This window comes from Pseudorca crassidens, chromosome 3 (assembly GCF_039906515.1).
Source record: "Pseudorca crassidens isolate mPseCra1 chromosome 3, mPseCra1.hap1, whole genome shotgun sequence".
Classification (NCBI taxonomy): Eukaryota; Metazoa; Chordata; class Mammalia; order Artiodactyla; family Delphinidae; genus Pseudorca; species Pseudorca crassidens.
Genome location: NC_090298.1, coordinates 77,799,328 through 77,814,285, shown reverse-complemented (window position 1 = coordinate 77,814,285; position 14,958 = coordinate 77,799,328). Strand labels below are relative to the sequence as shown.

At 37.9% G+C, this 14,958-nt stretch overlaps 1 long non-coding RNA gene across 1 annotated transcript in view; it reads right to left on the bottom strand.

Annotated features, from left to right (window-relative positions):
• The window catches only part of LOC137221514 (uncharacterized), a 276,726-nt gene extending 262,010 nt beyond the window's left edge, over positions 1-14,716 (bottom strand). Inside the window, exon 1 of the long non-coding RNA XR_010942048.1 lies at positions 14,459-14,716. This is a non-coding gene — a long non-coding RNA (uncharacterized lncRNA). The remainder of the gene's footprint in view (positions 1-14,458) is intronic.
• Between the last annotated feature and the right edge of the window lie 242 nt (positions 14,717-14,958).

Here is a 14,958-nt window from a genome sequence, read left to right as displayed (position 1 = left end):
ATTCCTGGTATTGGGATGTAAAATTCCCAAGGTGTTCCCAAGGTGTTTTGATCCCAGGTACTGAATCAGTTAACAAATTAATAGGCCTTCCTATAAATAGAGAATTCCTCTGTTCTGCCTTTAATCTTTGACATGCATGCACATAACTTAAGGCCCTGAGAGCTTTGTATTTTTCATAAATATTTCCCCTGACTGAAACTACTTAAAGTAGCTAATATCTGGACCCCTTATTCAAGAATTTGGCATTACAACTTTTGTTTAATTTCCATTTTTAAAGTCCTAAAAGTTTATTTACAAATTAAAGACTCTCGTCATTCATTTCATAGCCAGTGGTTTCCAGAAATCTATATATTTATCAGGTGCAGTTTGGATTTGTCCTCAGACACTAGAAAATGATGTTAATATTCCCAATTTATAGAATTGATAATAACAGCTAAACTTTACCATGGGTCAGGCCCTGTCCTAAGCACTTACTTGTACTAACTTATGTGGATGTCACAACAGTCCACAGAAGTAGGTACAGTTACTTTAATGATGGGAATTAAAGTCACACATCCTCATGCATTCATAACCCTGTCTCTGCCATCTAATTGACCAATTACACTTATCCCATGTTAGACAATGAGAAACAAAAACTGCCAAATATCAATTTGAAACAAAGATGAGTTTATTGAGTTGCCTGGCAAGAAAGGTCTGCATTCCTTAGACAACAAGCAGTTCTCACTAAGCAGCAACTGAAAGGACTAGATTTAGAACCAGAAGAGGAGAAAGGCAATATTCTGAGTCCAGGCCCCTATACTGTGGATTGTTTCCATCCTTTCCCTGCAAATGTCACCTGCAGATTTTATGTCACTGATACAGAGAATCTTGGTTTCCAAAAATATCTAAGAAGAGTTGTAAGAAAATTCCAGTGGGCCTAGGGTCAGCCAGCAAACATATGCTTAAAGTGTAGCAAGATTTCTACTGCATATCCAGCAGATGCCACATGGCAACATAACATCTGTATTTTGTGGTCAGACTAGAGTCCGGCTGGAGTTAGATGTATATGAGTCAGATGCCTCTACATCTCTGTTCTCTGAGGGCACAAGCACACTCACTACAGAAAGGACCATAGGAGATGAGCTCCAGTAATTTCTAACTTGCTCATAAGCTTTCTGTTTGAAAACCGAGAAGAAACGTTTTTCTGTGTCTACTAGGATTTTGAAAACTTGGAAGGCAGGCATGGCCATATCACTACCGAAGAAAAAGGGAAGACAGAATAAAACAAAACAAAAACAAGGAAGTTATTTCAGACTACTTGAGCCTACTTCATCTTTGGCTCTTCTGTCACAAGCAAAGGACAACTTTCTAATTCCCACTGTTTCAGGTTATCTTCCTGCTTAGTTAACAGCAGGACATGAAGAGAGTATAAGGAATATGCCACCAGCTTATGTAGCTGCTGCCACCCCAAGAACCATGTTTCACATCAAACATCTAGGTTGGATGAGGCAAATGTGGGTGTTATTCTGGCACGTTCCTCACCACCAGTAGAATGCCACAGCAGCAGCAAACCCATGAGATACAAGCATAAGTACATCTGGTTGGATGTGGAGAAAAACCTTACTCAGGGTAGAAGTAAAAAATTATCTATTAGGTAACTTCCTTCCCTAACCCCCCAAATTTCCCCTCAGATTATTCTTTTGTATAAAGCAGTTGTTCTCTGAATTTCCCATTCAAAAGTAACATTCCTGGAAAGGACAAGCACCCAGCATCATATTAGCTCCCTGCTGAAAATTTTCTAGCTGATATTGACACTTTGTCAAATGCCACATTTCAGTGAGTAAAGGATCTACTAAAAAAGAAAGCTTCCTAAATATTAGCAGAAAAGAACGAACTTCCAATCTATACATTATAAAGACTTTCTAAGAGAATATAGGTAATTGTTCACACTGAAAATATCCTCTAACCCTATGACTCTGAATTTACAGCTGAAACAGGAAGACATAAAAATAATTCAAAATAACACAATATTCAATTGCCAAACACTATCTAATGTAGAGGAGCAATAGAAAATTATTAATTAGGGTCTAAGAAGGTGGTCAGCAAGCCATTATGAAATCTGAAGTTGGACCAACTTTCTAGGTTCCTGTCTCTGAAAATCAGTCAGTCTATGATGAAAAATGAGGAGTGTATACCCAATATACCTTTTCCTCCAAATCCACAATATTGCAATAGTTTAGATGTAATCAACACAGCTGAAAAGACATTCTCAGGACAGACTTGATTCAACCAGCAGCCAAGAGTTCAGAAGTTTACCCAGATGCCTTTGCTCAGTTTTTCTCACAGGATTCTCAGTTCACCTGTTACTATATATTTTCAGCCACTTAATTAGTATAAATTCACTCTTCCAGTTGTTTTACAGGAAACAAAAATCACAACGTCCTAGCCACTGTACTCTGAGAATTTATCCTCTAGATACAGAAGGATGCTTCAATAGAAAATCATTTGCAAAGATTTATAACAACAACCATAAAGTTACCTTAAAAATTAAATACACAAGAGCCAAAGAGTTACATTAAAAAGCAATCAAGGGCTTCCCTGGTGGCGCAGTGGTTGAGAGTCTGCCTGCTGATGCAGGGGACACGGGTTCATGCCCCAGTCCGGGAAGATCCCACATGCCGCGGAGCAGCTGGGCCCGTGAGCCATGGCCACTGAGCCTGTGCGTCCAGAGCCTGTGCTCTGCAATGGGAGAGGCCACAACAGTGAGAGGCCCGCGTACCGAAAAAAAAGAAAAAAAAAAAGAAAACATTGCAATCAAACTGGGATACGTTGAATCAGAAAAGACCTCCTGAAGGGAGATGGTTTTTGGACACATTTTAAAGGAACTTAAAGACATCAATTTTCAGAGAGAAGAGTGGAAGGTACCAGCAAAAGCAAAGATATTGTATTGCCTCTAGTGGAAAAACTTTGGTGTGGAGCAATAAAAGAGGATCTACCCAAACCAGAAAATGTAGCAAACGCTATAGAAGGAAATAGTGTAATGTAGAATCTGTAATCCAACTAGAGTTTTCTATGTTGGGTAGTTATACCCTTGAAACAATATAGCTCCTCTTAAGTAAAAAATATTATTTAGAAATTTTGTATAAAACTTTAGCTATTTTTTGGCATTTATTTTCCCTCTAATTATAAAAGTAACAACTGTTCATGGCAGAAAATTTGAAAAATATAGTAATATACAAAGAAGAGGTTGGGGGGTGGACCCAAGATGGTGGATTAGGAGGACTGGGAGTTTGCATCTCCTCACAACTAGGGCACCTACCAGATGCTGGTGGGGGACCTCAACACCCAAGGGGAAGGGAGGAACCCCCAAGCGACTGGGTAGGATGTCGGGGGAGCAAGGGAGGAGGAGAAGTGGAGGCGGGATGGGACCAGTGCCCCTGAGGGGCAGCTGGGGGTGGGGAGGGGTTCCCATGCCTGAAGAGGCCCATTCACCGTGAGGAGATCAACGGGGATGGGGAGAGGCCCTCAGGGGTTCAGAGGATTGGAGGGGAACGTGGCTAGCGTTTCCCCTGCCCACTCGGGTCCTGGAGATCCTGCTGGGGTCCCAGGCCTGGTCCTTCACCCTCTGAGGCCCCTCTGGCTGCATGGGTCCTGGGGGCATGGGAGGGATGGGGGGTAGGAAGAGTAGAGGCGAATGGGGAGGGACCCTTGGGGATTAGAGGATGGGGGTGGGGGGAAAAGTGGCTAGCATTGCCCCCGCCCACTTGGGCCCCAGTGAGCCTGCTGAGGTCCCAGGTCTGATCCTCTGCATCCTGAGGCTAGAGGCACTCTGGGGCTCCCTCCAGCCACACTGAGCCTAAGCCCTGCTCCCCACACCCCAGGGCCTTTTCCCGACCCTGGGTCTTGAGCATAAGCCCCGCCCCAGCCTACAACCCGCCCCCACTTAAGCCCCACCCCCAGGGCCTTTTCCTGCTGCATGGGTCCTGAGCCTAGACCCAGACCCCCAACCTAAGCCCTGCCCCTAACCTAAGCTCCGCCCTGCCACAGCCAAGGCCTTTTCTGGACCTTTTATTTTCCTTTTTGCTATTGTGGTTCTGTTTTACCATCTGGTTGTTGCTTCATTTATATTTTTATTTTTTCTAATATGTCTGTTAGTTTTCTAATTTTATTTTTTATTCTTTGCTATTGTTCTGCTCCTTTTTTTTTTTTTTTTTTTAAACCGCACCACACGACTTGCAGGATCTTGGTTCACGGGCCGGGGGTTGGGCCTGAGTTCCTGTGGTGGGAGCACTGAGTCTGAACCGATGGACTAACAGAGAACCTCAGACTCCAGTGAATATTAATCAGAGCGAGGTCTCCTGGAGGTCCTTATCTCGGCAACAAGACCCAGCTCTACCCAACTGCCTGCAAACTCCAATGCTGGAAGCCTCAGGCCAAATAACCAGTAAGACAGGAACACAGTCCCACCCATCAAAAAAAAAATGAGATAATAAAAAAAAATGTTACAGATGAAGGAGCAAGGTAAAAACCTACAAGACCAAATAAATAAAGAGGAAATAGGCAACTTACCTGAAGAAGAATTCAGAGTAATGTTAGTAAAGATGACACAAAATCTTGGAAATACATTGGAGGTACGGATCAAGAAAATACAAGAAATGTTTAACAAAGATGTAGAAGAACTAAAGAACAAACAAACAGAGATAAACAACACAATAACTGAAATGAAAAATACACTAGAAGGAATCAATAGCAGAATAACTGAGGCAGAAGAATTAATGAGTGAACTGGAAGATAGAATGGTGGAAATAACTTCCAAGAAGTAAAATAAAGAAAAAGAATGAAAAGAATTCAAGACAATCTCAGAGACCTCTGGGACAACACTAAATGCACCAACATTAAATTATAGGGTTCCCAGAAGAAGAAGAGTAAAAAGAAAGGGTCTGAGAAAATATTCAAACAAATTATAGTCAAAAACTTCCCTAACATGGGAAAGGAAATAGCCACCCAAGTCCAGGAAGTGCAGAGAGTCCCATACAGGATAAACCCTAGGAGAAACACACCAAGACACATATTAATCAAACTAACAAAAATTAAATTCAAAGAAAAAATATTAAAGAAGCAGGGAAAACCAAAAAATAACAACAAGGAAATCCCCACAGGGTTAGCAGCTGATTTTTCAGCAGAAATTCTGCAGGTCAGAAGGGAGTGGCAAGATATATTTGAAGTGATGAAAAGGAAAAACCTACAACCAAGATTACTCTACCCAGCAAGGATCTCATTCATATTCGATGGAGAAATCAAAAGTTTTACAGACAAGCAAAAGCTAAGAGAATTCAGCACCACCAAACCAGTTTTACAACAAATGCTGAAGGAACATCTCTAGGTGGGAAGCACCAGAGAAGAAAAAGACCAACAAAAACAAACCCAAAACAATTCAGAAAATGGTAATAGGAACATACATATCGATAATTACCTTAAATGGAAATAGATTAAATGCTCCAACCAAAAGACACAGGCTCACTGAATGGACACAAAAACAAGACCCATATATATGCTGTCTACAAGAGACCCACTTCAGACCTAGGGACACATACAGACTGAAAGTGGGGGGATGCAGAAAGATATTCAATGCAAATGGAAATCAAAAGAAAGCTGGAGTAGCAATACTTATATCAGATAACATAGACTTTAAAATAAAGACTGTTACAAGAGATAAGGAAGGACACTATGTAACGATCAAGGGACCAATCCAAGAAGAAGATTTAACAATTACAACTATTTATGCACCCAACATAGGAGCACCTCAATACATAAGGCAAATGCTAACAGCCATAAAAGGGGAAATAGACAGTAACACAGTAATAGTGGGGGACCTTAACACACTACTTACACCAATGGACAGATCAACCAGACAGAAAATAAATAAGGAAACACAAACTTTAAATGACACAATAAACCAGATAGATTTAACTGATATTTATAGGACATTCCACTGAAAGAGGCAAAATACATTTTCTTCTCACCTGCACATGGAACATTCTCCAGGATAGATCACATCTTGGGTCATGAATCAAGCCTCAGAAAATTTAATAAAATTGAAATCATATCAAGCATCTTTTCTGACCACAACGCTATGAGATTAGAAATCAATTACAGGAAAAAAACTGTAGAAAACACAAACACATGGAGGCTAAACAGTATACTGCTAAATACCCAAGAGATCACCAAAGAAATCAGAGGGAATAAAAAAATACATAGATACTAATGACAGTGAAAACATGATGACCCAAAACCTATGGGACATAGCAAAAGCAGTTCTAAGAGGGAAGTTTATAAAAATTCAATCTCACCTCAAGAAACAAGAAAAATCTCAAATAAACAATCTAATCTTACGCCTAAAGCAACTAGAGAAAGAACAAAGAAAACCTAAAGTCGGTAGAAGGAAAGAAATCCTAAAGATCGGAGCAGAAATAAATGAAATAGAAATGAAGAAAACATAGCAAAGATCAATAAAACTAAAAGTTGGTTCTTTGAGAAGATAAGCAAAATTGATAAACCTGACAATACTGCTGAACTGAATGAATAAGCATTTTCAGAACTCTAATGGAAAACTGATGAATTCATAAAAGTGCCAACAAAAGATCAAGATGAAAAAAAATTAATTACATGGGACTGAGTGAACTGATGAAGATGATTATAATTTTTGTGACTTTCTGTTTGAATAAAAAAAAAATCCCACAAGGACTCAGAGGCAAAAAATATACAAATCAATTTTCACTGCAAAGTAAAGGAGCTGTTACCGTGGAGGATTACTGGACTGAATGTCAATATTATGACATAGTATGAGTGTGTTTCGTGTTTGGTAATTGCAATCACTGTTGCTTTTGTTGTGGTCATCCATTTACAATGCTTGGTGTCAGTTTATCTCTTGTAAAAATAAAATACAGTGTGTGTGTGTGGGAAAAAAAAAAAAAAGGTTGGCTAACAGAAGAGCTCTGGTCTATTAACCACCCAGGTTGAAGTATATTCTATATTACCTGAAAATATTTAGCAGTTGAAGAGAGTGATTATGATATAGATACAAATATAGATAGATACAGATATAAACAAATATTAACAAAATCTCTAGGAATGCAAGTGCTCTCCCAACTATGATTTTTAAGGTCTTAGAATCTATATTTAGACAACCTATTTACCAATTTTAACATGATCACACATTGTATGAACTTAGTTCATTGCTTAACTCATTTTGTTCTCAATTTCTTCATCTGTAAACATTTCATAAAGGCATCTTGTGCAGAAATATTATCAATATATTTAAGTTATTCACCATGGGGTTTTGTATATAATAAAACCCCATAAAAAATTGATCAAACCATAAAAAAATTGACAAACCTTTAGCCAGACTAATCAAGAAAAAAAGGGTGAGGATGCAAATCAATAAAATTAGAAATGAAAAAGGAGAAATTACAACTGACACCAAAGAAATACAAAGGATCATAAGAGACTACTACAAGCAACTATATGCCAATAAAAGGAACGACCTGGAAGAAATGGACAAATTCTTGGAAAGGTACAATTTTCCAAGACTGAACCAGGAAGAATTAGAAAATATAAACAGACCAATCACAAGTAATGAAATTGAAACTGTAATTAAAAATCTTCCAAGAAACAAAAGTCCAGGATCAGATGGCTTCACAGGTAAATTCTGTCAAACATTTAGAGAAGAGCTAATACCAATCCTTCTTAAACTCTTCCAAAAAATTGCAGAGGGAGGAACACTCCCAAATTCGTTCTACGAGGCCATCATCACCCTGATACCAAAACCAGACAAAGATATCATAAAAATAGAAAATTACAGACCAATATCACTGATGAACATAGAAGAAAAAATCTCCAACAAAATACTAGCAAACAGAATCCAACAACACATTACAAGGATCATACACCATGATCAACTGGGATTTAACAAAGGAATGCAAGGATTCTTCAATATAAGCAAATCAATCAATATGATACACCATATTAACAAATTGAAAAATAAACCCCATATGATTATCACAATAGATGCAGAAGATTTTGACAAAATTCAACACTCATTTATGATAAAAACTCTCCAGAAAGTGGACATAGAAGGAAACTACCTCAACGTAATAAAGGTCATATATGACAAAACCACAGCAAACATCATTCTCAATGGTGAAAAACTGAAAGAATTTCCACTAAGATCAGGAAGATGACAAGGATATCCACTCTTGCCACACTTATTCAACATAGTTTGGAAGTCATAGGCATGGCAATCAGAGAAGAAAAAGAAATAAAAGGAATCCAAATTGGAAAAGAAGAAGTAAAACTGTCACTGTTTGCAGATGACATGATACTACACATAGAAAATCCTAAAGATGCCACCAGCAAACTACTAGAGCTAATCAATGAATTTGATAAAGTTGCAGGATATAAAATTAAGGCAACAGAAATCTCTTGCATTCCTATACACTAACAGTGAAAGATCAGAAAGAGAAATTAAGGAAACAATCTTATTCACCACTGCAATAAAAAGAATAAAATACATAGGAATAAACCTACCTAGGGAGACAAAAGACCTGCATACAGAAAACTATAAGACACTGATGAAAGAAATCAAGGATGTCACAAACAGATGGAGAGATATACCATGTTCTTGGGTTGGAAGAATCAATGTTGTGAAAATGACTATTCTACCCAAAGCAATCTACAGATTCAGTGCAATCCCTATCAAATTACCAATGGCATTTTTTACAGAACTAGAACAAAAAATCTTAAAATTTGTATGGAAACACAAAAGACCCTAAAGAGCTAAAGAAATCTTGAGGGAAAGAAACGGAGCTGAGGAATCACACTCCCTGACTTCTGACTATACTACAAAGCTACAGTATGGTACTGGCACAAAAACAGAAATGTAGTTCAAATATAGTTCAAGCCCAGAAATAAGCCCACATACTTGTGGTCAACTAATCTATGACAAAGAAGGCAAGAATATACAATAGAGAAAAGACAGTCTCTTCAATAAGTAGTGCTGGGAAAACTGGACAGCTACATGTAAAAGAATGAAATTAGAAGACTCCCTAACACCATACACAAAAATAAACTCAACATGGATTAAAGACCTAAATGTAAGACTGGACACTATAAAACTTTTAGAGGGAAAAATTAGGAAAAGCAAGTTGATATAAACCACAGCAAGATCTTTTTTGACCCACCTCCTAGAGAAATGGAAATAAAAACAAAAATAAACAAATGGGACCTAATTAAACTTAAAACCTTTTGCACAGCAAAGGAAACCAGAAACAAGACGAAAAGACAGCCCTCAGGATGGGAGAAAATATTTGCAAATGAAGCAATGGACAAAGGATTAACCTCCAAAATACACAAACAGCTCATGGAGCTCAATATCAAAAAAACAAACAACCGAATCAAAAAATAGGCAGAAGACCTAAATAGACATTTCTCCAAAGAAGACATACTGATGGCAAGAGGCACATGAAAAGATGCTCAACACCACTAATCATTAGAGAAATGCAAATCAACACCACAATGAGGTATCATCTCACACTGGTCAGAATGGCCATCATCAAAAAATCTACAAACAATAAATGCTGGAGAGGGTGTGGAGAAAAGGGTACCCTCTTGCACTGTTGGTGGGAATGTAAATTGATACAGCCACTGTGGAGAACAGTATGGCAGTTCCTTAAAATCTAAAAATAGAACTACCATATGACCCAGCAATCCCACTACTGGACATATACCCTGAGAAAGCCATAATTCAAAAGGACACATGTACCCCAATGTTCATTGCAGCACTATTTACAATAGCCAGGACATGGAAACAACCTAAATGTCCAACGACAGATGAATGGATAAAGAAAATGTGGTACATTTATACAATGGAATATTATTCAACCATAAAAAGGAATGAAATTGGGTCATTTGTAGAGATGTGGATAGACCTAGAGTCTGTCATACAGAGTGAAGTAAGTCAGAAAGAGAAAAACAAATATATATTAACACATATATGTGGAATCTAGAAAAATGTTACAGGTGAACCTATTTCCAGGGCAGGAATAGAGACACAGACATAGAAAACGGACATGTGGACATAGCAGGGGGAATGGGAGGTTGGGACAAATTGGGGGACTAGGATTGACATATATACACTACCATGTGTAAACTAGATAGCTAGTGGGAACCTGCTATAAAGCACAGGAAGCTCAGCTCGGTGCTTTGTGATGACCTAGATGGGTGGAATGGGGGAGATGCGGGAGGGTGGAGGGAGGTCAAAGAGAGAGGGGATATATGGACATATATAGCTGATTCACTTCATTGTACAGCAGAAACTAACACAACACTGTAAAGCAATTATACTCCAATGGAAAAAAAGAGGTTTAAAATCCTCCATAATACCATTATTCAGACATAGCAACTGTTAACACTTAAAGCCTTTCCATAATTTTACTGTGTATGTGTATTCATGATATGCCTTATTATATACAAAATTGGATATCTTATTGCACATATTTTTGTATATTTTTTCACTTTTAATATTTTAAAACAAACATCTGCTTTATGTGATGTTACTAATAGGACTTTTTCTGTTGTTCTGATTTCATTAATGCTTTTTTTTTTTTCTTAATTCCCATTATGTTTGTCAAGTAGGAGCAATTACAAAATAAAATCCCTAGTTTTATTGTCTGGAAGTAATAACCCTTAGCTGAATTAACCTCTATCTTGATATTAGCGTATTTCGGTTTCCAAGCCTAAGATTTAGAGACGAATCTTTACGGTAGTAAATATTTGATGCACCCTGATTCTGCGGGGCAATACGGGACTAACCCCTTATTACTTGTTCCAAATTTCTTCTGGGCTTCTATAGTGTTCCTGTTTCACTTTGGGAACTAGATGTCTTGTCTCCAAATTAACGAGAAGATAATTTTCCTTACTGTTGTCAGTGTCATTATCAAGTCTCATATGAATGAACTGGGTCACACCAAGGGCACAAAGTCCCCAGTGAGCCCATTGATTCCAAATGTTGCATGGTACTACACTTCCATCGGTCCCTAAGTATTGTGACATAGACCAAAGTCCAGTATGCTCCTTCCAAAATCAGCTTATCCTGTTTACACACAAAAGCAGTAGTTCATTTTTACTACATCTCCATGAGGGGCATTCAATTCAAAAGAGAGATTTAAAAAGCACTATTATGTTAAATGTGGCTATTCAAGATGACAATTCTTTTTCTTCCTAAAAAGAAAGTTATATCCATTATGCGTTTGAGTCTCTTATTTGAAATTTCTATCTATAATTTGCTTGCGTCAGTATTCACCATAGAAACAGACACAGGGAAGTATTTTTTCCCTTTGTAGTGAATGTTCTACAAATAGAAAAATGTAACGTTGGCGAATGTTTCCCTATTAACTGACGAAGTTTCCTCTGGAGATGCTCATGCTTCCAGCAGCCTTTGGCAAGATGTCATGAGCAGAAAAATATTTTATGCCGGGCTGTCCTTTTTTTGAAAACTTAAGGAAATGTTAAGGAGATGGAGCATTTCAATGCGGGAGAAGTTCAGCAGAGAAGGTACCTATGCTGGCCACTACACAGAACTGTGTACCTTCCTCTACCATGTAGAGTAGGATTACCCTTCTGAAGCTTGGTGACTAGAAATGTTCAATAAAAAGCTAATGATCTTGGCTGATGACTTAGGTTTTTAATTGTAAAATGTATAGAACATATTGCTTACATTTGGCCACTTGCAAAAGTGTTACAAAATGAAGTATTTTTAGACCCCACAAAAACTGCTTGCCTACATTACTCCACTAGATACGGCAAAGGGAAATTTTCAGAGACTGGCAATTTCCTTTTGTGCAGAGCAATATGTGCTCGTTCTCTGTAAACAGGGAAAGAGAAATCATATTTTTCTCAACGTCCTGGGCACTATGATGAGAACTGGTTCAACTGGACCTATGCCAGCCAAACAAAAGCAGTCACTTAAAAACTAAAAGCAATAGGGTTCACAGAATTCCAGGAGACAACTTCTGAGGTAAGCTGTGTTGAGGGAGAATACTATTAAATTTAAAAACTGCAACAAGAGGCCAGTTTTCTTCTCCCAGCTTTCTTCCCTGTGTCTCTTCAAACCACTCAGTGAGTAAGTACACAAAGAAGCTGGATACAGAAATGAAACAAAACAAAACAATGCCCCCCACCAAAACAGTAGGAAAGACTTAACCCAAGTCAATGCATGGACATAGAGCAAGAATTTCCCAATTTTTTAAGTTGTAGCCTGTCGAACATTTTACAGAACAGTACAGTATGAAGCCTGAGTCACTACGAATTGACTCAGGAAAATGGGTATTTTAACAGAATGAAACTTACAATAAAAATAATCTGACATTTACTTAAATTATGCATAAAATGTATGGGAATGATGCCTAGGCTTAAGAAATACACATATTCTAAATACTATTTCAGCATAGCCAAATTAAATGCTTCTGGAGTTTTCTGGAAGAAGAAACAACTGAATGTAACCACTGAAGAGTAATAGATCCATAACACATGGGAGTCTAAATAACTGGGCCTTCCCACTTTTGGGAAATGGGACTCCAGGGTCTACATGTTCAAGAACTAAGAACCGCAGATTCTCTCTCTTATCCCACAATCACCTTCCCTCAAGGCTACCTTTATGCCCACCATCCATATAACAGGCATACCTTGGAGATATTGCGGGTTTGGTTCCAGACCACTGCTATAAAGTGAATATTGCCATAAAGCGAGTCACATGTGTGTCCCAGTACATACAAAAGTTATGTTTACACTATACTGTAGTCAATTAAGTGTGCAATAGCATTATATCTTTTAAAACACATACACACCTTAATTTAAAAAATACGTTATTGCTAAAAAAATGCTAACCATCATCTGATAATGCAGGGTTGCCACAAACCTTCAATTTGTAAGAAACATAATATCTGTAATGCTCAATAAAGCAAAGAGCAATAAGACGAGGTAGTATGCCTATACAGTCTATGTGACCAGTGGCCACTGGAATTGTGCAGCATGACAGAGATGTCTCCCAGACAAAGAAAAAAACCAGGAGGAGTTGGCTACTGTTTGCTCCCCTCCCCCCATGCGCACTTGAATCTTTCATTCAAGCGTTAATTCAACAACCATTTGTGGAGAAATGTATCCGTTGAGACAGTTTAAAATGTCAGACAACCCGACTCAAACTGGCTTAGTCAAAAAAAGTCAAATTTACTGTTTCATATAATTGAATAGTCCAGGAGTATACTGGCTTCAGGTAAATAGCTGGTGTCATCAGAATCCTGTGCGTGTCTCCCACCTTTTGGCTCCACTTCCTCTGTGTTGATCTCTCACAGTACTCTGTAAATTGTTTACTGCTGTATAAACTACTAAAAGACAAAATTCTCCCAGTTAATAATCATCATTTTCACTGCCTTTATTATTAATGCTAAACTCAACATAATCATCTTGCGAGAACATTAACCTATTAGTCAAAAGGTGAATGAGTACCTTGAGCAATAAAAATGACAACACCCTTAAATGAAATGGAGCCAATTTGGTCTTAATCAGAATCACTGGGGTGGAACCTGAGCATTTTAGCAGCTCTCTACATGATACTTATAAGTAAGATCACTAGCCTGCATACTCAACAAATAGCACTGAGAACTAGTTTACCTAAAGTTGTGGAATGTTTAAAGGAATTCAATAGTTATTGTGACATTAAAATGTATCTAAATTATACTATTGTAAAAACTTTATTTGAGGGGTCCTAAGAATAGATGTTTCAAGTTTTCCAAAACACCTAGAACCCACAGAAGTCTCTAAGCTTTCCTTAAATTTCATTCTCAATGTCTATTCCCACCTTCAGATAACTTTTATTAACATATAATTTTAGGGTAATATCCAGATGAAACTTGAAACCCCTGTTTTAATTGCTGCAAATGTGTTGGGATAATATTTTTGAAATATTAATATGCTCCTTTTTTTTTCTCCCAGTGTTCCCTTCTTCCCTTTACTTCATTCAAACAAAGAGGAGGAGTGAAAAAAGGCAAAAAGCAGAAAAATTTAAGAGTCTTTCTGACTTTGGTTTTCAAATGCTTAAAAATTTAAATAAAAATATCTGGGGTAGAGATAAAATATTTGGAAGAAACAGGAAGATGCTACATCTATCACCTCCAGTCACCCCCCCCCCCCACACACATGCACGTACATAGATAAAATAGAAATGAGTCCCCTAGTTGATGATAATAGTAGAGATTTTGGAAGGTTCTAAAAGATGACACTATGGCATGACTCCTGGAAAGAAGGCATAACTCTGGTGCACCTAAGTAGATGAGAATATAGACAGTTCAGAATCTCCCATACTTATTCCCCACCCCACCCCCAAATTGGCACAGAAACAGCAAAAATTTTCCTGAGTTCCACTTACCCACTTCCACCAAGAGTGGTACCTGAAGGAACTGAGAGAGGCCTCTGGACAAAGACAGGATAATGTTGGACTGTCTTGCTCAGCTGACTAAAACTCTTAGTCATTTGACATGTGCTCTCTTCTGGGGGAAAAAAATGAACTTGACAAGTGTGGACTATCGTTTGAAGAGTGCAGGACCACAAAACTTGAGCCATTCATTTCCAAAAGATAATGTGTATAATTTACAAAGGGAGGGGAAAAAAGTAAGGGATTATCAATAAAGTCTTTGTATATATTCATAAGAACTTTTATATACTTGTGTGTTAGTTATCTATTGCTGCATAACAAATTACTCCAAAACTTAATGGCTTAAATTGTAATGACTATTTATTATCTCATACAGTTTCTGTTGGTCAAGAATTTGGGAGTGACTGAACTGTGTCATTTTTGGCTCAGGCTCTCTCATGAGTCAAAACGTCAACTGAGACTATGCTCATCTGATAGCCTGACTGAGTCTGGAA